This window comes from Cibotium barometz, chromosome 46 (genome assembly GCF_041138505.1).
Source record: "Cibotium barometz isolate CiBa-2024 chromosome 46, ASM4113850v1, whole genome shotgun sequence".
NCBI classification, from domain to species: Eukaryota; Viridiplantae; Streptophyta; class Polypodiopsida; order Cyatheales; family Cibotiaceae; genus Cibotium; species Cibotium barometz.
The window spans coordinates 29,988,378-30,015,107 of NC_141091.1; the positions used below are offsets into that span (position 1 = coordinate 29,988,378).

Here is a 26,730-nt window from a genome sequence, read left to right on the forward strand (position 1 = left end):
ATGTAGTTGTTGTAGTATCCTTCTATAGAACCATTGGAACACTTCTTGTAGGCTGTTTGCCTTACTTTTTCCACCACCATGTTGTGTGTGCCTGAAATATGCATTTTGGGCCATATAGTGTGATTTATCAAGTCCTTGTGTGTTGCAAATGCTAGGATTGTTGATAAAGTAATGCATGTGGTTGTAGAGAATATGATGCATAAGAAAACATACAGTATCGATGGCTAGGATACAAGAGTAAGCTAGAAACATACCATATAGTGTGTAATGTTGGTGTCAGTCCAAGCAGCTCTGAATGCTTTTTTGAATGCTTGTTACAAGTTGTCTTGAAAGCTCTTTTTGTCTTGCTGGGAGTAGTTGACTTTCTCACACATTTGGAATAGAGTATCAATTGAATGCCAAACATTTGCTTTGACATTCCTTCAAGCACCTTCATGGTCTTTCACTGCATTATGAAGCTTTTTCCACTATTGGTATTCGATTCGACTTGTGTAGGTTGTTGTATATTGCTTTCCTAACTTTGTAAGTTTGTGTTGCTGATTATTCATTGGCTTGGAAAGAAATCTTCTTGCCTTAACACCTCCAATGGTGGAGGGCTTCATTGGAATTTCCTTTTCATTTGATGACTTTATGTCCTTCAGAATCTGGACATTACCTCCATGTAGTCTAATTTCTTATAGCACCTTCTCCAATGCACTGATGGCTTCTTTCCTCTCTGCTACATTCTTGATCTTCCAAGCAAAACCAATGTAGAGATATACCAGTTTCTCTATGATACAACATTGAAAAGAGGAATCTCAAACACTCGTTTAAAGTTCTCATCCAAAATTTGTCTGTTAGGTGGTCGTCTCCATCACTTAGAGTCCATCACCCTTGCGGAGTCCATGCAGTAAAGGCATGGAGACTTTGCATTGGCCCCTTTGCTGCAATTAAATAAGCACTTGAGAGTCTTCAAATCACCCGCAAGATGCCATTGGAGTTGAAATTCTTCCCTTTTCTCTACATGGAGCATCGTGTTTGCATTCATCTGTTCTTTGATGAGATTAGGGATATGTGTCTGATGAAATACCCAAAACAAGGATTCATGGTCCTCTTTCTTGACCTCAAATGAAGCTAGCCACTAGATGTTCATCTCGGTTTGCACACTAAAATACTTTGGATCATCCCTACTGCAATTACAAAGAGCCCTATTCATAAGTGTTATTGTGACCCTTTTCGTCTTTTTCTCCTTGATAATCTCGCACTCATCAAGTTTGATGACAAACTGAAGTACACCTCTTACCTCCTCAAATGTAATATCATAGAACTCCACCATTCTCTTTTTCAAGAGCTCCAATTCCATGAATATATTGTTGTGTTCATTGTAGAATATGCTGCCACCTTCTCCCTTAAACTCTCCTACAATGTGGTATGAGTGACTAACATAGTGAAGTTATTCTGTGTTTAATTCCTCCCTATGTCTCCAAACTTTTGTAGGTGTTGGAAGTAGCTTTTCTTTAATGCATTTGGCCTCAAGGAGGGATGAGACTGAATTGTAGATGGCACTATAACCCTTATGACTCACTCCACTTGAATCCATGGCGTATTGAATATCGCACAGGGCTGAAACTGTATTGTTGGTTACAAATTCATCCACTATATCTCGTTGAACCACCTTGAACTTCTTCTCTTTTATCGTTTCTCTTACCATTCTTGATGTCCACGAATAATTTTAGTTGCTTTGCTGGATTGAGATTGGGATTAATATTCTCTTTGTCTTAGGATATGTATGACAACCCTACAAATACAGCACTACTCATTACTAACATAGAGAACATGTAAACCCCAAAGAAGCCCAGCAAATAAAATAATATTAATTGCTAACACAAAAGACATGTGAATGGGAATTCATTCAGTGCAATCTTACCTTATGGCTTGGATTCTCTTCTTCAGTTTGCCCCAAATACCGAGCCTCAAGTTCTTGACGTTTTTAAGCTTTCTTTTCCGTATGCACCGTCCAATGATTGTGCACCGTTCTTGTCTCCAAGAGGCAGAGTCTGAAACCCTAATTTCATGTCCAACTTGCTCCTTTCTTTCCTTCAAGGCCACCTCCCTCCTCATTTGAAGCTGCTTCTTGCAAGTTCCATGGCTAGCCCCTCTCGGCGAACGCACCAAATGAAATAGCCTTCCAAGCACACAAACAGACAGCAAATCCCGGACTCAAGCATGCAAAATATATGCACTGGGCTCAGCCCATTGCCATAAAAACTGCAAGAAACACTCAAATACACTCAAGAATGGCACACACACTCTCTCTCTCTCTCTCTCTCTAGGAAGCTACAGCCATGCACACACAAAAAGAAACTAGACCTAGGTTATGGCACACAAAAGATAAGCATGGAGATCATCCTCATCTTCTTCTTCGCTCTCTTCCTCCATGGATATGGCGTTGAAGCACAAGAGAGATGGAGGAAACAAGAAAGCATGAGTTTGTGCCAATTGAGAGAGATTGAAAAGAACCGTGAGATTGGTAGATAAAGGTAGAGAGAGGTTGTAACCAACTTCCAACTTCCCAAACCTCCCAAATCACACGACTCCTTTCTCTTTCTTTCTTTATTGAATTTGAAAAGTTTGTTACATAAGCTTTTTGAAACCTTAGGCTCAGCTTTCATTTTTGTGCATACATAGACCATGGCTTTAAACCTTACAAAATAGCTAGAGAGAGAGTTTCCATGCTTTGGCTTTACAAGTGCGGACCCGCTAAATTGCCAAGCATTTACAAAGTTGGACATGCGTACAAATCATACGGCAACAAGTGTATGTCAAGGCTTGGATACAAAATAAACATGGGATAACATCATTCTTATTTGAGAAAAGGTGCATCTTCTTAGCCTATTTGATGTCAAAATTGGAGGCTATCATTCCTCCCACACTTAGCTTGTGAGCTCCCACGAACAAAATATCAATAAAGTTTCTCCCTTTTCACATACTAAATCACTCCTTCAAAAACTCCACAAACTTCATCACACCTCCTCGAACTCCTAACTTACTCTCCTACACTTACTCCATACTCAATCAAACATAGAATGAGGTGAAAAAATCATCAACACATCCCCCACAAAAAACCCACAAACATCCTATGGAAATAATAATAACTCCTAACTTCAAACACCAAAATAATCCCCATCAAAAGATCATAGTTTCATAGCTCTCCCTCACTCAAAATCTGCATAAAAATCTGCCACCCGCATCTACATACCCTTGCTGTGCCAAAAATCTCAAGCTCTTCATAGGAGTTTCATTTAATGCTTATTAAAGAAAGAAAGTAAATTTGGCCCGCTGCAGAGCTGCCGTTCCAGCCTACACGTGTTCCACGGCATTTGTGACCTGTGTTTCAATGTTGTCCAGCATCTCACCTTGTGCCTCCACCAACACAGCCATATCCAAGAAAATCTGATGTAAATTGAGAAGCTTTTTCTCAATGTCTTTTACAGCATCATGCCGCTCCTAGATCTCTGCCAATGTATCTAGTATCTGCCCACGTCCTTGCTCTTGGATAGCCTTATGAAAAATCTGCTCACTGTCCCCTATTTCTATCAAGCGGTCTATGGTCTCTTCATCAAGCTTCTTCCCAGTGACTGTAAAAGCACGCCTTTCAACCACCTCTCTATACTCATCTTGGATCTTCTGCCTTAATGTCTGAAATTCAGCCCCATTAGCTCCTTCAACTTTTTCTTCAATGTTGCTGTCATTGACATACGAATGCGGTCAATGCTTGTACCCTCTCCAGAACCGGGCTTTTTTCTGTTTGCCAGATTCGCACTATCAAGTGCCTCCAGTTTTTCCTTGATGTTCTTTGCCATAATGCTTACTTCATCTACATCAGCCTCCATGCGCTGCTTTAAGGCTTTCATAGCCGCTGCTAATGTAACAGACTTCGACTCCTCATGAGCTCCTTGTAGCTTCTGCAGATTCTTCCTGATCTGTGCCATCAAGCTTTTGATCTCAGCAACCTCTTCAAAAAATTGAAACACTAAGGCTGTTCAAACACCGTTCTTGTCTCCAACAGGCAGAGTCTAAAACCCTAATTTCATGTCCAACTTGCTCCTTTCTTTCCTTCAAGGCCGCCTCCCTCCTCATTTGAAGCTGCTTCTTGCAAGTTCGATGCCTAGCCCCTCCCGGCGAATGCACCAAATGATATAGCCTTCCAACCACACAAACAGACAGCAAATCCCGGACTCAAGCATGCAAAATATATGCACTCGGCTCAGCCCATTGCCATAAAAACTGCAAGAAACACTCAAATACACTCAAGAATGGCACACGCACACTCTCTCTCTCTCTCTCTAGGAAGCTACAGCCATGCACACACAAAAAGAAACTAGACCGAGGTTATGGCACACAAAAGATAAACATGGAGATCATCCTCACCATCTTCTTCTTCACTCTCTTCCTCCATGGATATGGCATTGAAGCACAAGAGAGATGGAGGAAACAAGAAAGCATGAGTTTGTGCCAATTGAGAGAGATTGAAAAGAACCGTGAGATTGGTAGATAAAGGTAGAGAGAGGTTGTAACCAACTTCCAACTTCCCAAACCTCCCAAATCACACGACTCCTTTCTCTTTCTTTCTTTATTGAATTTGAAAAGTTTGTTACATAAGCTTTTTGAAACCTTAGGCTCAGCTTTCATTTTTGTGCATACATAGACCATGGCTTTTAACCTTACAAAATAGCTAGAGAGAGAGTTTCCATGCTTTGGCTTTACAAGTGCGGACCCGCTAAATTGCCAAGCATTTACAAAGTTGGACATGCGTACAAATCATACGGCAACAAGTGTATGTCGAGGCTTGGATACAAAATAAACATAGGATAACATCATTCTTATTTGAGAAAAGGTGCATCTTCTTAGCCTATTTGATGTCAAAATTGGAGGCTATCATTCCTCCCACACTTAGCTTGTGAGCTCCCGCGAACAAAATATCAATAAAGTTTCTCCCTTTTCACATACTAAATCACTCCTTCAAAAACTCCACAAACTTCATCACACCTCCTCAAACTCCTAACTTACTCTCCTACACTTACTCCATACTCAATCAAACATAGAATGAGGTGAAAAAATCATCAACACATCCCCCACAAAAAACCCACAAACATCCTATGGAAATAATAATAACTCCTAACTTCAAACACCAAAATAATCCCCATCAAAAGATCATAGTTTCATAGCTCTCCCTCACTCAAAATCTGCATAAAAATCTGCCACCCGCATCTACATACCCTTGCTGTGCCAAAAATCTCCAGCTCTTCATAGGAGTTTCAATTAATGCTTATTAAAGAAAGAAAGTAAATTTGGCCTGCTGCAGAGCTGCCGTTCCAGCCTACACGTGTTCCATGGCATTTGTGACCTGTGTTTCAATGTTGTCCAGCATCTCACCTTGTGCCTCCACCAACACAGCCATATCCAAGAAAATCTGATGTAATTTGAGAAGCTTTTTCTCAATGTCTTTTACAGCATCATGCCGCTCCTAGATCTCTGCCAATGTATCTAGTATCTGCCCACGTCCTTGCTCTTGGATAGCCTTATGAAAAATCTGCTCACTGTCCCCTATTTCTATCAAGCGGTCTATGGTCTCTTCATCAACAAGCTTCTTCCCAGTGACTGTAAAAGCACGCCTTTCAACCACCTCTCTATACTCATCCTGGATCTTCTGCCTTAATGTCTGAAATTCAGCCATTAGCTCCTTCAGCTTTTTCTTCAATGTTGCTGTCATTGACATACGAATGCGGTCAATGCTTGTACCCTCTCCAGAACCGGGTTTTTTTCTGTTTGCCAGATTCGCACTATCAAGTGCCTCCAGTTTTTCCTTGATGTTCTTTGCCATAATGCTTACTTCATCTACATCAGCCTCCATGCGTTGCTTTAAGGCTCATAGCCACTGATATTGTAACAGACTTCGACTCCTCATGAGCTCCCTGTAGCTTCTGTAGATTCTTCCTGATCTGTGCCATCAAGCTTTTGATCTCAGCAACCTCTTCAAAAAATTGAAACACTAAGGCTGTTCAAACACCGTTCTTGTCTCCAAACAGGCAGAGTTTGAAACCCTAATTTCATGTCCAACTTGCTCCTTTCTTTCCTTCAAGGCCGCCTCCCTCCTCATTTGAAGCTTCTTCTTGCAAGTTCCATGGCTAGCCCCTCCCGGCGAACGCACCAAATGAAATAGCCTTCCAAGCACACAGACAGACAACAAATCCCGGACTCAAGCATGCAAAATATATGCATTGGGCTCAGCCCATTGCCATAAAAACTGCAAGAAACACTCAAATACACTCAAGAATGGCACACACACTCTCTCTCTCTCTCTCTAGGAAGCTACAGCCATGCACACACAAAAAGAAACTAGACCTAGGTTATGGCACACAAAAGATAAACATGGAGATCATCCTCACCATCTTCTTCTTCACTCTCTTCCTCCATGGATATGGCGTTGAAGCACAAGAGAGATGGAGGAAAGAAGAAAGCAAGAGTTTGTGCCAATTGAGAGAGATTGAAAAGAACCGTGAGATTGGTAGATAAAGGTAGAGAGAGGTTGTAACCAACTTCCAACTTCCCAAACCTCCCAAATCACACGACTCCTTTCTCTTTCTTTCTTTATTGAATTTGAAAAGTTTGTTACATAAGATTTTTGAAACCTTAGGCTTAGCTTTCATTTTTGTGCATACATAGACCATGGCTTTTAACCTTACTACGACCCAACAGATCATCAAGACACAACTTCACCATTCTAAACTGAATAAAGAAATTTAATGTCAAAATGGTTTTGTGTAAATTGTTTCCAAGAATTTAATGAAAAAGAACCGATATTTCCAACACTTCCACGTTTCAGTCAATCTGCAACAACAGCATCACTGCATTCAACATTTGGCTAATCTTCACTTCACTCCACTCTTCACTCTCTCTCTCTTTCACACTTCAAAACTCTTTCTTTCTTTCTTCTCTCTCTCTACTCATTATTCTCGTGAACTCTCTTCTTCTTCTTCTTCTTTCTTTCTCTTTCTCCTCCTAAAACACAAACACAAGAATAATGCATACAATCTAATACATTCTCTCACAATCTCATGCTTTTACTTTTAAGTATGCACCATGTCAAAGTGATCAAATCTCTTTCTCTCTCTTTCCTATTTTGCATGTACACACATAGCGTAGCCATATTGCCCTCTCTCTTCTTTCCTTCTTCTTCTACCCACACACAATGTCTCCTCTACTTGCTATGGTTCCCCACCTTCTCTCTTCTCATTTTACCATGAGAGCATGGAAACCTCCCACATGCACACACACGTTTCTTTCTCTCTCTCACAGTCTACCATGGGTGGCCTTCCTAGGTGTATGCTTGCTCTCTTCATGAGCATCCCCTTAGCGGCGGCCTGGCCAAGGGCTGCTATTATGGACCTTGCCTATGTGTGTGCCTGCCTGCTCCAAGACTCATGCATGGCCTTACTCCAAGCCACATGCACAGCCAACCTCGCTTTCAAATGCATAGGCTAGCAATCTGCCAAGCAACCCTCATGCTAATGAGCCGGCCTTGTGAGGCTCACTCACCTTTGGTGGTCAATCCCAGCATTGGCGCATGGCGCACAACCCCAAGCGCACCATGCTTGGCCTACTTGCGTGCAAGGCCAAAGACCTCAAGTGTATCCACACGCTAGGCGGTCTAGCCGCATAAGGCAACCACACCACTACCCTCCACGTGATCTTTGTGCAGGCCTATGCCCACTAGGCGACCAACTCTGTGGCGCATGGCACACAGCCTTGCCGGCGCTCTTCCTTGTGATGCGTAGGCGGCCAACCAACGCTCTTCCTTGTGATGCGTAGGCGGCCAACCAGCCTACTCCATGCGTAAGAGTTCGGCCCTATTGTGTTGCGCTGGCAGCCCAGGCCCTGTGCGTAGGCCTGCCTCATGCGCTCAAGGCATGTTTGCTCTCAACACCCACCATCTCTAGCCATCGCCGCCGTCGACGGAGCCTCCGCCATCTTCTGCCTGCACCTACGCAAGCCCTCATATGCCTCTCTCTCTCTCTTTATGTACAGAATTCACACACACGCATTAATCAGCAAGCAAATAGGCAGGCTTACCTCCTCCTCCTCCTCCTTGTGTTCTTCACATGCCAGCCAGAGAAAGAAGCGCTTCCTCTCTCTCTCTTCTATTTTATTCTCTCAAAAGGTTGGCGGATACCAACGAGTGCTAAAACTACCCACCCCTCCATTTTTTTAATTTGGAATTTCTCATTTGTAACCACATTAAGGTCTCCAAACTTGCATTCCCACCTAACCATCCTCAAAGCTTGAGCTCGAAACTCATCATACTAACCCTCGTTCTCTCCCCTTTCGATCTCTCTCTTCTCTCTACCCACTTACATACAACCTCCTCTTTATGTACAAAATAATATTAATCGTCACCATTCCCATGCAATGTGCTTACACCAATGGACAACATCGACAATCATGATGCATAAAAATACCATGACATTCCACACACATATGCTTTCAAAAACCATGAAAATGCACCTAAAATAACCACAATTGACCCTATGTAAACCCTAAAAATTGCTAAAAATGGCTTCGATTTGTTGAAAGAACGGTAGAGGGGGAGGAGACACACACAGGAGCAAACCCTAATGTATATTGCAAACCCTAACCATAGAGGGAAGCCATCTCCACTCTCACACAAAGCATAATGCACTAATCCATAATCCACACAACACACAATGAGTTGTGTCCACACTCTACTAACCCTAGCTAATGTCCACACCCTATGACCAGCTCGACACGCGGTCATTTATGTCTCACACATGTTCCTACCTAATCTGCCAGCACATAGCATTGCTGGCTCACACTGACATCGAGCTTGAATCTCAACAGCCCCTCTCAAGCTCATGATGTACTACCGATGAAGATGTAGATGAGCTTGGGATATCAAGACTCTCAACACTCCCCCTCAAGCTCATCCCATGTACTCCCAACATAGTCCGGAAGTACTCAAACTTCTCCCTGCTAAGTGGCTTCGTAAAGATATCAGCCACCTGCTCATCAGTCTTCACATACTGAAGATCAACTGAACCATCCAGCACCTTCTCTCTGACAAAGTGATAATGGACCTCTATGTGTTTGGTCCTCGCATGAAACACTGGATTCTTTGCCAACTGTATACTGCTCATGTTGTCACAATGAATGACAACTTTCCCATCAAGAGGCTCACATAAATCTGCCAAGAGACTCTTTAACCATATAGCCTCACAAGTAGCAATGGTGGCTGCACCCCTGTACTCAGCCTCTGTACTGGATAAAGCAACTGTAGGTTGCTTTTTGCTACTCCAACTCACCACGGCACTTCCAAGTGTAAAAGCATATCCACTAGTAGACCTCCTGTCATATGCGCTACTTGCCCAATCAGCATCTGTGTAGCCATGTATGTCCAAGATTTTACCACTCTCATAAAATAAACCATAATGTGCTGTGGTCTTCACATAATGCGTCTCACTGCATCCAAATGTGGTTTCCTGGGGCTCTGCATAAACTCGCTGACTAGTCCCACAGCATAGCTCAAATCTGGGCGTGTGATAGTCATATATATGAGACTACCAACCATCTTCCTGTACATAGAAGGATCATCCAATTCCTCGCCATAATCAGCCCGCAACTTCACATTTTGCTCCAATGGTTTACTCATAGGCTTACACCCTGTCAATCCAATGCATATTGGCACTGTACTAACCAAGTACCTGCATGATCTTTCACCACTTCAATTCCAAGGAAGTATCTCAACTCACCAAGATCTTTCATGTCAAATTGCCCACTCAAAGCTTTCTTGACATGCATCACATCTGCACCATGATCACCTGTGATAATCAAGTCATCCACATAGATGACTAGTAAAACAATCCCATGCTATGTCTTCTTCACATAGAGTGAAGAATCTACTGTAGAAATCTGAAAACCAAGTGAGATAAGATATCTGCTCATCTTATCACTCCGAGCACGAGGTGCTTGCTTTAGACCATACAATGCCTTTTTCAATCTACATACGTGAGTGGGATATCTAGGGTGTACATACCCTTCTGGCTGTGCCATGTACACTTCCTCTTGTAGATCTCCATTGAGAAATGCATTTTTGACATCCATCTGATGCATTTCCCAGCCATTAGCTGCAGCCATAGCAATGACTGCTCTCACTGTGCCCATCTTAGCCACTGGACTAAACATCTCATCATAATCCAATCCTTGGGTCTGTGCATAACCCTTTGCTACCAATCTTGCTTTATGTCTCTCAATAGAACCATTAGATTTGCACTTCACTTTGTAAACCCATTTACATCCAATAACATTCTTGTCCTTTGGTAATGCAACCAAGTCCCATGTGTCATTATGGCCCAATGCGTCCATCTCAACATCCATAGCTTTCTCCCATACATGCTCTTTAATAGCCTATGTATAGCACGTAGGTTTCACATGCTTCACCATAGATGTCATATATGCATAGTGCATAGCAAAATCTCTATATGTCAATCTGTCAACATGATATCTGACTCTCTGGGATCTCCGCAATGCATGCGGGTCACTCTGTACACCTGTAACTCTAGCATGTGGTGGCACATATCTGTCCTGCCTAGCACCAGGTGTGCGTAAAACAGGTATGCCAAGCTCCTCATCCAAACTCTCAGAACTAGATGACTCATAACCTGTGATTCCAATTCCTTCGACTTTCTTCTTGCCTTTATCCATAGCACTACTCCCAGTGCTCACACTCTCATGCCTCAAACGTCCTGACCATGGACGTACATCGCTGCTCTCAGCTTTTGCTCTGCTGGCCCAGACATAGTAGTAGAACTAGAACTTGCTTGTGATGGCAAGTTCACAGGCACATCAGCCTCAAGTGACTCAATGACTCCCTCATCTTTTGCTTTGTACCAACTAGCAATCTCATCAAACACCACATCTCGTGAGATGACCACTTGTCTAGTTTGAGGGCTATAACATTTGTATGCCTTTCGATCCTGTGCATATCCAACAAATACACATTTCTCTGCTTTAGGATCCAACTTCCTTCTTCTTTCATCAGGCACATGTACATAAGCTATGCATCCAAATACTTTAAGATGTCCAATGTCTGGCCTGTAACCTGTAAGCCGCATCTCTGGCGTGCTTCCATGAATGGCTGCTGTAGGTGTTTTGTTCAGAATATACACTGCAGTAGCACATGCTTCTGCCCAGTAGTAATCTGGCATGCTCTTTTCATTGAGCATCGCCCTTGCCACTTCACATATGACTCTATTCTTTCTCTCAGCCACACCATTCTGCTGAGGTGTATACCTGCAAAAGTCAACTGTCTTCTTATTCCATGCTTCCTCAGGAAATGCTCAAAAGCTTTTGAGGTGTATTCACCACCTCCATCTGTCCTCAGACATTTAATCCAACAGCCATATTGCTTTTCTACAAAAGCTTTGAAATCCATGAACTTTTCCAACACTTCACTCTTCTCTTTCAGAAAGTATATCCATGTCATCCTGCTAAAGTCATCAATGAATGTAACATAGTATAGACTGCCTTTGATAGATGGGTTTTGTGCAGGACCCCATACATCACTATGTACTATCTCAAGTGGCCTGTTACTCATATTTCCTTCTCTAGGAAACCTCATCCTTGCCTGCTTCCCAAACTGACAGGCTTCACAAACATGCATATGTCCATCATATTTGAACCTAGGCAATCCATTGACAATGCCTCTTGTTTGCATGTTCTTTAATCTCTGTATATTGACATGTCCAATCCTCTTGTGCCACATATCAATGTCCTGTACCACATTCCTGCTCTTTGAGAACATGGCTGATTTTAGCTCAGGAATTCCAGCATCCAGCTTAAACAACCTACCTTCTTTCTTTCCTTTAGCAATCACTCTACATCCATGTTTGAAGTCCTCAACGAAGCATCCATGCTCGTTGAAGCGAACCTGTAATCCCTGTTCTACCATTTGACCAACTGAGGCCAAGCTTTTAGTGATCGAAGGCATATACAGCACATCTGACATAGACTTTGTCTGACCATTGTGCATGACCAATGGTACACTACCGACATGTGTAATGACATGCTGGGTATCATCACCTGTTTCCACATAGCCTTTGACATCCATTGGCTTCATATGCTCAAACCATTCTCCATGACATGTCATATGGTTTGATGCTCCTGAGTCCATATACCATGTATCATCATTCTCAGCATTTGTCATCATTGAACCCACAACATGCTTCATGGCAAACAAATGATTTGCAGTTCCATCATTGCATAGTTACCACCATGTTGTGCATAGTTTCCACCATAATGACCACCATGCTGTGCTCTACCCCCTCTCAAATCATTCTGTTTGCGGAAACAATCTCTCGCCATATGACCATACTTCCCACAATAATGGCATTCAACATCTTGCATAGAATTTTGTTGACCTTGCCAACGTCCTCTTCCACGGGGGTTACCACGACCTCTTTGAGGGGTATATCCACGACCACCTTGAGCACCATATGAAGGCTGAAAATTCTGTTGTGGAGGCCTATCCTGCCATCCACGACCATTACCACCACGTCCACGTGATGTGAATCTCCCCTTGCCTCTAAAGCCTCTCTGCCAGTAGAAAGCCTAATTTCTACCATCATCATGGCTAGTAGATGCATCCAAAAATGAATCACTAAGCTTGATTTCCTCAACCAACAAGAGTGAAAGCAACTCATCAAAGTCGGGTAGACCTGTACTCCTCACTGAGATAGATGTATCAAAAGATTTGTATTCCTTGCCAAGTGTCAGGCTAAAATCTGAGAGGGTTTTTTGGTCAATGTACATATGGTGCGTGTGGTGTGTGAATAAATTTTGCCCTGAATGCCCTGGCAAGTGTACAGGCCGAGTGGTTTGGCAGAAAGTTGGTTTATGCACGTGTTTATTTTCCAGAGCAGATGCTGGTGATCCGGGAGTTTTATGGCAATTGTGTAGTGTGCTGATGGTTGCTAAAAGCTGGGTACCGACTGGAGAATTGACGGATTCAGTATGATAATGATGCTGATGACGAGGATGTAGACAGCTCTCGCATTATATTTGGAAGCTGAGCGGGCACCGTATTTTCTGGAGAAGAAAGGAGAAGGAGGGTCTCTTTTATTATTTGAGGGTGGCCATCATTTTGAGGCTAAAGAATGATATAAAACATAATAAGGTGGCTATAAACATTATACTAATGGCCACGTGGAACTAGCACTGGCTGCCAACGCATTATCTAGATGGTGGCGAACATGTGGAGGTCTGGCCGCTTCGGGACAGTGTGGGATCGTGTGGAAAAAGAAGACGAGTTGAGTTGGCAAGGGCTAGGGGGGAGCAGCCTGGGTCGAAAAGGCGGTGAGCCTATGGGCTGTGGCCGCTAGCTGGAGAGGTGACAAGCTGGCGTAGGAGAGTGCAGAGACGCAAGACGAAGGGAAAACCAGGAGGGTCGAGGCTTTGCAGAAAAGAGACGCCAGTGGTGTTGAGAGTAGTTGCCTTGTGTGTGTGAAGGCCCGCGTGGGAGAAGGGGTCGTCACCGAAAGAAAGAGAGTGGTCGCCTGGCTCAGAAAAAAGCTGCAGAAGGAAAGAGAAAGGCCGCCTTGGTCAACTAGGCGCAGCCGGCTGATGGTTAAAGGAAGGAGGCGCTGCAGGTAGTGGCTGCCGGGTGTTTGGAAGCGACGGCTGGCTGACTGATGGTAGGTCTGCAGAGACGAAAAGGAGAGAGTAGCCGGTCAGGGTGAGGGGCTAATCACAGAGGTGACACTCGCCTATGTAAAGAAGAGGCCTTGTGTGCTTGAAGGCTGGCGGGTATTGTAGGCACTGCAGGTTGGAAAGTGGAGGCGACGGCTAGGCTGACAGCGTAGAGTTGGTGCAAAGAGGTGCAGCTGCGAAGCGCAAGTGTGAGTCGCTGTGAAGCAGTGGGTTGTGGTGTTGAGGGATTTGCAGAGGCTGGTTGGCGCAGCGTGTGTGGGGCCTCCCCTTTGTTTAGTGCAAACAGCGCAGAGAGTAGATAAGCTGCGGCAGCTCCTAAAGAAGGCCAGGTCGTCAGCCGCTTTGAGGAGAACTGGGGGCCTCGTAGTTGTGGATGCGTGGGGCGCTTGCTGGAGGGAGAGCTGGAAGTGCTGTCAGAGGACAGTGAGGCAGCTCTAATGTCGTGAAGGCTGGTGAGCCTATGAGCAGTGGGCGAGGCTGGAGTGGAGCCGAACGGCTGCCTTGTGTGTGAAGTGCCACAGGCGCAGAGGGCTGGAGTACAGCCGGGTGAACAGAGAAAGAGGCTGCAGGTCTCTTGGTTGTTGGGTCGAGGGTTGATGATTGAAGCAGCAGAGAGGGCTGCTATGAGATCGAAGTGATGAGATGTGGCTTGGGCTAGATATCTGAGGATGCTGCGGTGAGCAGTGGTTTGTGGTGTTGAGGGATTTGCAGAGGCTCTGGGGTTGGTGAGCTGCTGGTCACGACATACAGAGAGTGGGAGCTGCTGAGTGAAAGTAGCTGGTCTTGTGTGGGCGGTGATTGCAGGCAGTGCGTGGATGCTGACCGGAGAGGGAGCCTTGGGTTTTTGTGTGTGTTGGATGCAGAAGTGGTGCTGATGTGTGGGCTGGAGACAGTGGGGCTCGCCTACGACAATTGGCAGATAGCAGCAGACAGAGAGTAGCCAGGCTACAGAGGAAGTGAAGAAGGGTTGCTGGTGTGGGCGCCCTCTGGAGATTACAGGGACCGGAAGACAGAGGCTTGGTCGTCAGACGCAAGGGTGTGTATTCCCTTGGCAGTAAATCCTGGCCAGAGTCCTGGTCTTTGGTGTATTTGCTGTGTTTATACAGTGTGTATGGTGCTGTGTGTTTTGTTGAATGATCATCTGTCCTTCGTGGTTTTGAGCTGTCTTATGGTGTGGGTGGGTGGCGAATGTTGAGAGAGTGTTCCAGCCGGTGGCTGGTGGTGCCCCGTTCGTGTGTGTTATTCCAAGTTTGCGAGGTGGAAGGGCTATAGAGGCAGGTTCTTTCTTCTTTTTTTCACCTCACATCCTTCTGGTGCCCCCACTGAGGAATTTCTCAAGGTTTGTGCCACTGAGGAGTGGCTCTTTCTGGTGTTGTGTGACTGAGGATTTGCTCAGACATTGTGTGACAGAGGATAGCTCAGGGATTTCTCTTACGAGGGTGTATGCCCCAGAGTGAGAGATTGAAGGAAGGTGTTTTTGGGTTTTTGCTTGGGATTGAAGTGAAGTTTGGGGGTTAAGATGATGGCTTACCCAGAGTTTTATGGTGGTCCGAATGAGGATGTGGCAGATTTCTTGGAAAGGATGGAGGTTGCATGTATAAGCAACCATATCAGTGAACAGGTACAGGTGTTGCGGCTGTTGAGCATCTGTTTGAAGGGAGATGCAAGGACCTGGTACAGGGCTTATGAGGAGTCATTGAGGGATGCTGTTCCACGCATTGAGATGACTGAGGATGGACTGAAGACAGCACTCAGTAACAGGTTCAAGAAAGTGGAAGACCCCGACAAGGTTTGGCATGAGGTGCAAGCTCTGACACAAGGTGAGTTTGAATCAATAGATGATTATATGAAGAAATTTTCTTTGCTATGGGAAACTCTATGCAGGGCTTTGGGAGAAGATCAGGTGCCGCCTGATATGATGAAGAAGAATAAGTTTGTAGCTGGACTTAAGAGGAGTATTCGCTGGAAAGTGGAATTGAAGAAGCCCAGGTCTTTTGAGGATGCGGTGGAGATTGCTAAGTCAAAAGATTGGAAACTGCAGCGGATGAATCAGCTGGGGATGATTCCAGTTGTAGCACAGCCGGAGATTCGGAGAGTGGAGGCTACACCCATGAGTGCAGTGATGGAGAGGATGAAGCCCACTGAAGGTCAAGCTATGCAGATGATGCCTCAAGCTAGTCAGGGAGTACCTATGGTTTCTGCAGGTTCTGATGAGGGATTGCGGCAGGATATGAAGCAGATGGTTGATCTTATGAAGAATTTGAGCTTAAATTTAATGGGAAGTACAGGTGGTGGACGCGGTAGGGGCCGTCATTTCATTCCTACATGCTGGAATTGTGGTGAGCTAGGTCATCTGAGTACAGATTGTGATAAGCCTCAACGTATGGGTGGTGACATGTACCCACTACCTTCACAGTTACCGGATAGGTCGAATGATTATGGTATTGATATCAGGGATCAAGCAGGTCCGAGTGGAATTACAGCTGAGGAGAAAGGAAAAACTAAGGTGATAGATGTGGTCACCCTTGAGAAGACGAAAGAGGGAGAAGCTGATTTGATGCCTTTGGGGAAGCGGATGCCACAGGAAAGGGAAAGCAAGGATGCTGCAGGACCCAGCAAGAAGAAAGGAAAAATGAAGGAAGGAGAGGATGTGAAGGTCAAGCAGAAGAGGAGGTCTCGTAGGAAGTTTCAGGTAACTGATTTTCCACTAGGGGGTGGGCAGGATAGCTATAGCTTGCAGGAGGACATGGCTGGAAGGAAGGCTAACATTACTTTTGGGCAATTGATAGAGTTAGCTCCCAATTTGAAGCGTCAGTGGAAGAGACTTGTGAACCCGAGAGAGAAGGAGCCGGCTAAAGGGATAGTGACTGTTCTATCTGTTCAGGAGTTACCTGACATATGTCCTGTGGTGAATGTGTGGTATAAAGGGAAGAATCTGGGAGAAGCATACATAGATGGTGGAGCACAGATTTGTGTGATCACATTAGCTGCTGTGGAGAGGCTTGGTCTTGATTTTACTGAAGCATCTGGATTTCGTATTCGGTTGGCCAATCATCAGAAAGTCAAATGCTTAGGTATGGTTAAGGAATTAGAATTGGAAGCTTTTGATGTGAAGGTGCTTGTGGATTGTCATGTTATGCCTGCAGGAATGGGTGCATTCCCCATTATTTTGGGAAGACCATGGCTGAGAGCAGTGAAGGCTGTTCAGGATTGGAGGAAAGGGGTTATTACTCTGTATGACAGGAGAGGGGATAAGAAGCAGTTTAATATGGATAACCAGAAGCCTGTCAATGATGAAGAAGAGAGTGAAGCTGATTCGAGTGATGATACGACCAGTACCACTACTAGTGAGGGAACAGAGGATACTTCATCGAGTGAGGAGGATGCAGAGATGGATGCCCTGGTTATTGATGAGGAAGTTGCTGATGAAGTTGCTGAACGGGAAGAAGCCATACATGAGGAATGCGAGGAGGTGCAAGTGGATCCTGAACAAAGGTATGCCTGTGATGTGAAAGAACTTGCTCTTAAGTCTTTGGATAATGAACCTGTGTGGGATGAATGGGAAATAGAAAGTCTACAGGATGATGAGCCTGAGTTGGAGCTGGATGATGAGATGTGTATGAATGTTAAGAAAGCCATGATCAGAATTGAAGCTATGAAGAAAGAGAAGCAGAAGAAGACTTTAAATGATGTTGCTGCTATGGATGAGAGGGATGCTGTAATGGATGAATCTCTTGGTGGCCTTGATGAAGATGAGGATACAGGAACTGAGGTGGATGCTTTGGCAATGGTGCCTGTTGAAGGGGAGTTTGTTTTGCCTGTGGTGGCCGGTTTTGATGGTGAAGCTTCTTATGCTGATGGTGGACAGGAAAGTGTTATGGCACAACAGGTTTTTCTTGATGAAGTTTTCATCAATTTTTACCCTCAGCAGGAGCTGCTGCATTGGTTCTCCGCTATTGATGCTGATCGTATCAGGGATTTTGGGTTTGAGATGAGACGGGATGGTGTGTATGTCAGGAGCTTTGTCTCCAGAAGCTATAGTGTTGTGTTATGGGATATGGGATGGCAAGACATGCCTGTGGAGGATGATAGAGTTTCTTGGATCACCTGGAACAGAGATGTGCTGGTTACACTGTATGATGCTCAGAGAATTGATGGAGGGAAACGTGGTCATCGGAGGAAAACATGGTTATATGCTTTCTGCTGATCATAAATGATTCAGCAGGCTAGGGGTTGGGCAAAGTATGTCAGGCTAAAATCTGAGAGGGTTTTTTGGTCAATGTACATATGGTGCGTGTGGTGTGTGAATAAATTTTGCCCTGAATGCCCTGGCAAGTGTACAGGCCGAGTGGTTTGGCAGAAAGTTGGTTTATGCACGTGTTTATTTTCCAGAGCAGATGCTGGTGATCCGGGAGTTTTATGGCAATTGTGTAGTGTGCTGATGGTTGCTAAAAGCTGGGTACCGACTGGAGAATTGACGGATTCAGTATGATAATGATGCTGATGACGAGGATGTAGACAGCTCTCGCATTATATTTGGAAGCTGAGCGGGCACCGTATTTTCTGGAGAAGAAAGGAGAAGGAGGGTCTCTTTTATTATTTGAGGGTGGCCATCATTTTGAGGCTAAAGAATGATATAAAACATAATAAGGTGGCTATAAACATTATACTAATGGCCACGTGGAACTAGCACTGGCTGCCAACGCATTATCTAGATGGTGGCGAACATGTGGAGGTCTGGCCGCTTCGGGACAGTGTGGGATCGTGTGGAAAAAGAAGACGAGTTGAGTTGGCAAGGGCTAGGGGGGAGCAGCCTGGGTCGAAAAGGCGGTGAGCCTATGGGCTGTGGCCGCTAGCTGGAGAGGTGACAAGCTGGCGTAGGAGAGTGCAGAGACGCAAGACGAAGGGAAAACCAGGAGGGTCGAGGCTTTGCAGAAAAGAGACGCCAGTGGTGTTGAGAGTAGTTGCCTTGTGTGTGTGAAGGCCCGCGTGGGAGAAGGGGTCGTCACCGAAAGAAAGAGAGTGGTCGCCTGGCTCAGAAAAAAGCTGCAGAAGGAAAGAGAAAGGCCGCCTTGGTCAACTAGGCGCAGCCGGCTGATGGTTAAAGGAAGGAGGCGCTGCAGGTAGTGGCTGCCGGGTGTTTGGAAGCGACGGCTGGCTGACTGATGGTAGGTCTGCAGAGACGAAAAGGAGAGAGTAGCCGGTCAGGGTGAGGGGCTAATCACAGAGGTGACACTCGCCTATGTAAAGAAGAGGCCTTGTGTGCTTGAAGGCTGGCGGGTATTGTAGGCACTGCAGGTTGGAAAGTGGAGGCGACGGCCAGGCTGACAGCGTAGAGTTGGTGCAAAGAGGTGCAGCTGCGAAGCGCAAGTGTGAGTCGCTGTGAAGCAGTGGGTTGTGGTGTTGAGGGATTTGCAGAGGCTGGTTGGCGCAGCGTGTGTGGGGCCTCCCCTTTGTTTAGTGCAAACAGCGCAGAGAGTAGATAAGCTGCGGCAGCTCCTAAAGAAGGCCAGGTCGTCAGCCGCTTTGAGGAGAACTGGGGGCCTCGTAGTTGTGGATGCGTGGGGCGCTTGCTGGAGGGAGAGCTGGAAGTGCTGTCAGAGGACAGTGAGGCAGCTCTAATGTCGTGAAGGCTGGTGAGCCTATGAGCAGTGGGCGAGGCTGGAGTGGAGCCGAACGGCTGCCTTGTGTGTGAAGTGCCACAGGCGCAGAGGGCTGGAGTACAGCCGGGTGAACAGAGAAAGAGGCTGCAGGTCTCTTGGTTGTTGGGTCGAGGGTTGATGATTGAAGCAGCAGAGAGGGCTGCTATGAGATCGAAGTGATGAGATGTGGCTTGGGCTAGATATCTGAGGATGCTGCGGTGAGCAGTGGTTTGTGGTGTTGAGGGATTTGCAGAGGCTCTGGGGTTGGTGAGCTGCTGGTCACGACATACAGAGAGTGGGAGCTGCTGAGTGAAAGTAGCTGGTCTTGTGTGGGCGGTGATTGCAGGCAGTGCGTGGATGCTGACCGGAGAGGGAGCCTTGGGTTTTTGTGTGTGTTGGATGCAGAAGTGGTGCTGATGTGTGGGCTGGAGACAGTGGGGCTCGCCTACGACAATTGGCAGATAGCAGCAGACAGAGAGTAGCCAGGCTACAGAGGAAGTGAAGAAGGGTTGCTGGTGTGGGCGCCCTCTGGAGATTACAGGGACCGGAAGACAGAGGCTTGGTCGTCAGACGCAAGGGTGTGTATTCCCTTGGCAGTAAATCCTGGCCAGAGTCCTGGTCTTTGGTGTATTTGCTGTGTTTATACAGTGTGTATGGTGCTGTGTGTTTTGTTGAATGATCATCTGTCCTTCGTGGTTTTGAGCTGTCTTATGGTGTGGGTGGGTGGCGAATGTTGAGAGAGTGTTCCAGCCGGTGGCTGGTGGTGCCCCGTTCGTGTGTGTTATTCCAAGTTTGCGAGGTGGAAGGGCTATAGAGGCAGGTTCTTTCTTCTTTTTTTCACCTCACACCAAGACCACGCAAGGTAATATCCACCAAATCATCATCAGGCATGGGGGCATTTATTGTGGCCAATGCATCTACAAACTTCTTGATTTCTTGCACATAATCATGTATGCTCCTTTTATTCCTTTTCACATTGTGTATCTGCTGTCGCAACTGAGACTTGCGAGCACTGGTATCTGTATCAAACATCTTGACCAAGGTATCCCATGCATCTTTGGGATTCTCAGCATCCTGAATGTGTATGAGCATAGCATCAGAAATGCATATAGACAAATAATGCAGCACTTTGAATGCTCTCTTTGACCATTGCTTATGAGCAATAAGCTGTTGCTGTGTAGGTTGCCGAGGTAGCTCAGGCTCAGGCTCAGCACCTGTAATGAGATTCCAAAATCCTTTTCCTTTCAAGAAACTCTTTATCCTGTACTTCCATGCCTGGAAGTTCTTCCTATCCAGCTTTTCACCAACAATCTGAACTGGATTGTCCGACATGTTGCTCAATGCGTACACCTTCCGCACACTTCAAATCTATAAATGAGCCTTCCTCAGCTCAACCACACTCCAATGAATGTTCTAGATACTCCAAGGTAGCCAACAAACTCCAAATTTGATGTAGAAAATCAACCTGTAATCATCCAAGATGAACTGACTCACTCAGTGCGGGATACCCTGAATTGACACGCCTTCCAAGGCTCCAAATCACAATGTAATGGTGCAATCAAGTCTAGGCAACTTGCATTGACACCTAATGAACCTCAATGTTGAGTATCAACTCCATCTGACATGTGTAATTATCAATTTTTGAAAACCCCTTTCTCTGTTTTTGGAAAAACCAGAAACACCAGTAGAAAATTTGCTCTAATTCCTTCAATATTTGTCCAAATTGAGCAACCAGGCATTCACTAGCTTAGCAATAGTGTACATCAACTCCATGTAAGAGGAATTTGTCCAATTGTAAAACACCAAAGATTAATTGCTCAATTAAAATGCTCCGTTTCTCTGCAACCACCAGTGGACAGCCTGTTTTAATTAGCTCATTCCCAGCTCAATTAGGCATCATTGACCAAACAAATCACATAGCCCTCTTCTCCAAAGTGTAAAGCATCCAATTGCTAAAAAAAACTTGAAATATGTCAAGCATCCAATGAGTAATTGACCTCCTCGTAGTGAAAAAACCAGAAATCTGCCCTGTTTCCTCTGTATGGGCTACGCCGCCTGCAAATGGGGGATTTGGGAGGAGTTGTGATGCTAATTGAAGATTATTATAAGTCCCAAAGACACCTAGGCATGTGTGTGACCCATCAATGCTTTGGTTTTTACCAAAAATGTGTTCCAAATGCTTCAATTTTTGACTCCTCTTTCTCTGTTTTGTGAGGGCTCAAAAATCACAGATTTCCATACATTTAAATGCTTCCAAAATGCTCCAAAATTTGTTCAAGGCTTGCACATGGGTTGCCAATACATCCCTCTTTGTCAAATACATATGTTTTTTGCCAGAATCACTTGTATTTCCACCATACATCAATATTCCCAAGCTTTAATGGAAAGCTTCAAAAACCAGAATTTTGCTTTGCTTTGATTTGCTCTATTTTGCTTTGCTTTTGCCTGTTTCACCTGCAATCCGCTCAAGGATGTTTAGAGGACCTTACCCGGTAGGCCAAGCTTTCAGATCTGATAAGATTCGCAAACTTCACAGCTCCAATGGCAAGCTTCATAGCTTCTCTTCACAGCTTCTTTTCCCTCTTCTCTTCACTCATTCATAAACCCTAATAAACAGCACAAGGCTCTAATACCATGTTGAAAGAATGGTAGAGGGGGAGGAGACACACACACAGGAGCAAACCCTAATGTATATTGCAAACCCTAACCATAGAGGGAAGCCATCTCCACTCTCACACAAAGCATAATGCACTAATCCATAATCCACACAACACACAATGAGTTGTGTCCACACTCTACTAACCCTAGCTAATGTCCACACCCTATGACCAGCTGGACACGCGGTCATTTATGTCTCACACATGTTCCTACCTAATCTGCATGCACATAGCATATCTGGCTCACACTGACATCGAGCTTGAATCTCAACAGCCCCTCTCAAGCTCATGATGTACTGCCGATGAAGATGTAGATGAGCTTGGGATATCAAGACTCTCAACAGGATCCAGGGGTCATCATTCCCCCCACACTGAAATGTGAGCGTCCTCCCGAACACAGCAGCAACTTCACTTTATAGCTTCCCCCACACTTAACTTCTTCACCATCACTGCCTAGCATCACATCTCCACTTCATCACTCTGAAACAATCACCAACCATACACTAGAATTATACCATACCAAACAAATAAACAAAAACAAAAACAAACCTTCAACACCTTCACATCAGCACACATAAATGAGTGAATGAAAATCCAAGTTGCAAACACCACTACAAGACTTATATAACACTAACCAATAGATAAACCAAAAAGGTTTATTAAGCAAACATCAAATCCCAAAAAAACAGTAAAAATTAGCAACTACCACAACATCCTCACTATGTCTATAATATTTCCACTTTAACAAATAGGAAACAACCCATCCATAACTACAAAACTCTAGGAAAACTACCTTCCACTCACTTCCATATTTCATAAAGACAATAGTAGCACAACTAACCATGAAAGTCATTGCCTGATTGTAATTCCCTTATATGAGAACCATGCCTTTCTCGTTTCATTTTTTTTCTCTTTTGATTTTTTTTTTCACCAAATGCACACCACAATGGCAACCACCCCATATGAAACTAGGCTGCGATTCTCAGACCTTGCCACCCGGCTAGGTTGACTCCAAGAACCTACCAAGCTCACATGACGATGGCTATCCCAAAACAGCCCAAGGCATCGGTTTAGAGTACTGACAACCCTGCCAGCATGACTCTCCTCACCTACCAAGAACCATTAAGGCGATAGACCGCATATACCACATACATACATTTGAATTTTTATTTTTCTTCCTTCCTTTTTTTTCTTCTTTTTTTTCTTTTTTTTTCATCATTTTTCAAAGGCAATGGTTTGAAAACCCTCCCCAGGCTCATCATGAAAATCGAGACTATTATGGTCATTATAACCCAGGAATAAGGGAGAAAAGTTCCTTCCACTAGAGTTCTTAAGCACTTCCAAGCTGTTACCTACCATTAAAGAGAAAAAATATAGTCAATGCGGCACATGCCTAGTTAAGATGAATGTGGTAATGACCAATTTCTACTACAGAGCTCAGCAAGAAACTCATAGAATTAGTATCCTTGACTAATAAACCCCAAATCTTTCCAAAAGAAAGAATCATATAAGTCAAGTACCAAGCAATTGCAACTGGATTAACACAACTCACAATCCCCATTATTACACACACCATGCAAGTGATAACAAAAAAATAACCAAATATATTGGAGAAAATACACCTGTGGAACACTGCATATCCTCTGAGTAGCAAAAATTGCATGTCCAGAAACAATCTTCAATACTATGATATCATTGTTCCCAAGTTACTCCCCCATCTCCTTGCACCTGTATACCACCTGTATGAAAGAAAATCGAATCGATCGCACCAAAACCTGATAAACCCACCAATCCCATCAAAACAATGCAAAATAATAAAGAGCAAAACTCATGTGAAAAATATACAATGAACCAACTTGACCCACATAATTACCAACTTAAACAAAATAATGTTTCACCCTAAGATCATTAACACGAAAAGGAGCTATTACAGCATCAGGATCTTGGACAATCAAAGAACCATTATTAAAGGCTTCTAACACCTTGAAAGGGCCTAACCACCTCATTTGTAATTTGCCAACAAACAAATAATATCGATTGTCATAGACTAAAACATGATCATTCTTTTGAAACTGCCTCACCTTAATGTGACGATCATGCCAAGCCTTTCGTCTATGTTGCATTGCCTCAACATTTTGCAGAGCCGTTAAACATATCTCATCCAACCTCACCAAGGCCAGTAATCAAGCCTCTAAAGATTCCTTCTCACCTAGTCGAGATTCCAAGGCAACGCATAATGTGGGTATTTCCTTCTCTATTGGGAAAATTGCTTCTGTACCATACACTAGAGTGAAAGGTGTATTTTGAGTCGTAACCTTAAATGTGGTATGGTATGCCCACAAGGCCTCAAACAATCTCTCATCCCAATCGCGTCGATTTTTCGATACTGTCTTGGTTAAAATTGTTTCCAGTATTCGATTGGTCACCTCCACTTGACCATTAGCTCGAGGATAATACGGAGTGGATTTTCGATGCTTGATTTTGTAAAGTTCCGTTAATTCCGTAATGGTCTCATTTAAAAAATGAGAACCACGATCACTCACCAACTCCAATGGACAACCAAACGAGTAATGATATTTTCATATAAAAATTTGGCAACATCCAATGCCCTATCCGTTTTCAAAGGTTTAGCTTCAACCCACTTAGTCACATAATCTGTGCACACAAGAATGTATCGATTGGATCGATAACGAGTGGGTGGATCAATCGGACCCACAAAATCAATTCCCCATTTCTCAAAAGGTTTTAAAGCCAAGATTGGATTTAAAGGGGTCGCAAATTGTGGTGTGGGTCGACCAACCCGTTGACACTTATCACAACGTTTACAATGCTCAAAAGAGTCTTTATAAACAGTTGGCCACCAATACCCTGCTACTAGTAATACTTTGCGAGCAGTTAATTCCCCTGCAAAATGACCTCCACATGGCTCATCATGAAGTGCACGTAAGATAGAAGTTATCTCATCCTCTTGCACAAAACGACGATACACCCCCTCCCTAGGAAAATAACGATACTAACACAAACAGAAACTTGGAGACAATAGAAGAACTTAGAGAGACAATATAAGCTTGATTTTGTTGTCGGTATACACATGGTCTTAAGGTTACACGAGCCCTCTCACCATACAACCCTCTTACCATGGATTGAAAGGCAACAAATCAAAAACAAGCCCTCAAGCCGCCAAGCATAAAATCACACCACAAAATACAAGGATCGAATTAACCTTAAATCAAACGCTCGACCGCTTTGCTAAATCAACTTTGGAGATGTAGGAGTCCAAGATTTTGTACACAATTGCAGCCAAACTACTAATCTTATTTATGCAACAAAGGCAAAATACAGTTATGATAGGGAGTATGGCATCACTTAAGCCCTCACACAATGACATAGCTAGCTTCAAGCTTCTCTATGCAATTAAAGGTATTGATGTATAGAGAGAGCTCACAAGTTCACTATCTCCTTACACACTAGAGTTGGGAGTGGTGTCCAATGTGTGCAATCCCCCTTCACAAGGAATGGAAGGGCTCTATTTATAGGTTTGAGAAGCCCCAATTAGGATTAAGCCTAATCAATTTTATTATGAGAAATCATAGATTATGGGTTTTTTATTTTGAAATGAGAGTGGGCCTCTTCTTATCCCTTGAGTCTCATGGATGTGGGCTCAAAGTGAGAGAATTATTGAAGGTGAGCGGAGAGTGTGATGTAGAGGTTTGAGCAAATAACTTGTAGTAATGCCTACTCAAAAAGTAGTAGAAAGGGTGCTTATTTACATATGTTTAGTTGTTAGTAGTTAGTAATCACTATAAAAGATGGTAGTACAATGTACAAATGGGTGAGAAGGGCTGAGAGGTTGAGTGAGAGGAGTAATGATTTGGAAATATCCTTTGTGTGGTTGAAAGGTCAAAGAAGCTTGGACTCTCCCATGTGTAGATCTTTAAGTTAATCGCGCTGGTCTCCTTCTTGCATTCGACGCCACAAAAGTTGATTGAGGTGAAGAACATGGGGGTTTTTATAGATGAAAACCCCATATTTGCAGAGGTTAATATGATATAGTCATGTTGGATTTTTATGTATTTTATGAGATTGGGAAAATAATTTAGTAATATGGGAGTGGTACGGAGAGAAATGGAGATGAGGTATGGGTGTAGAGTAGATATGAGAGCAAATGGAGATGGAAGGAGAGGGCAAAGGTGAAGAGGGTGAGAGAGGACATGAAGTTTACAGGTTTGATGGAGTGATAAAGGAATGAGTAAGTGTGTAGGTGATGAATGTGTAAGGGAGGTGAGAAGAGACTAGGTGTACCTTGTCGAAAAGTGGGCAGACTGGGGTCCAATAAAAAGTTCATATCTCACCGCCATTAGCTCCAAAAGTTCTCAAAAAATGTGAGCATATTCCTGAGCTCAGGAGTTTTGTCTCTTGATGACCAATCCAAATTCGGAGTGGAAGTGGGCGCAAAAATTTCAGCAGAATCATATATTTTTTGAATTTTTAAAATCTTTGTGTGGGTCCCCATGGGTGGAATTTCTTGATAGCTCTAAGAGTGAGCCCCCAATACATCATATCCTGACCTTAGAGACTCAAGTGTATGTGGACACTTGCATGGAGGAGATTTTTTCCACTTTATAGAAGGATTTACATAATAAGAAAAAAACACGCGAGTACTTTAACTA

The 26,730-nt window shown here is 44.1% G+C and overlaps 2 pseudogenes across 1 annotated transcript in view; both read right to left on the minus strand.

Annotated features, from left to right (window-relative positions):
* Nucleotides 1-3,282: 3,282 nt before the first annotated feature.
* Nucleotides 3,283-5,290, minus strand: LOC147612103 (putative syntaxin-131 pseudogene; annotated as a pseudogene).
* Nucleotides 5,291-5,329: 39 nt separating this feature from the next.
* The window catches only part of LOC147612104 (putative syntaxin-131), a 41,587-nt pseudogene continuing 20,186 nt past the window's right edge, over nucleotides 5,330-26,730 (minus strand). The window contains exons 5-6 of the transcript XR_015263682.1: nucleotides 7,579-7,639; nucleotides 5,330-6,037 (exon numbers count right to left, since the gene is read on the minus strand). The product of XR_015263682.1 is annotated as a putative syntaxin-131 (transcript). The remainder of the gene's footprint in view (nucleotides 6,038-7,578; nucleotides 7,640-26,730) is intronic.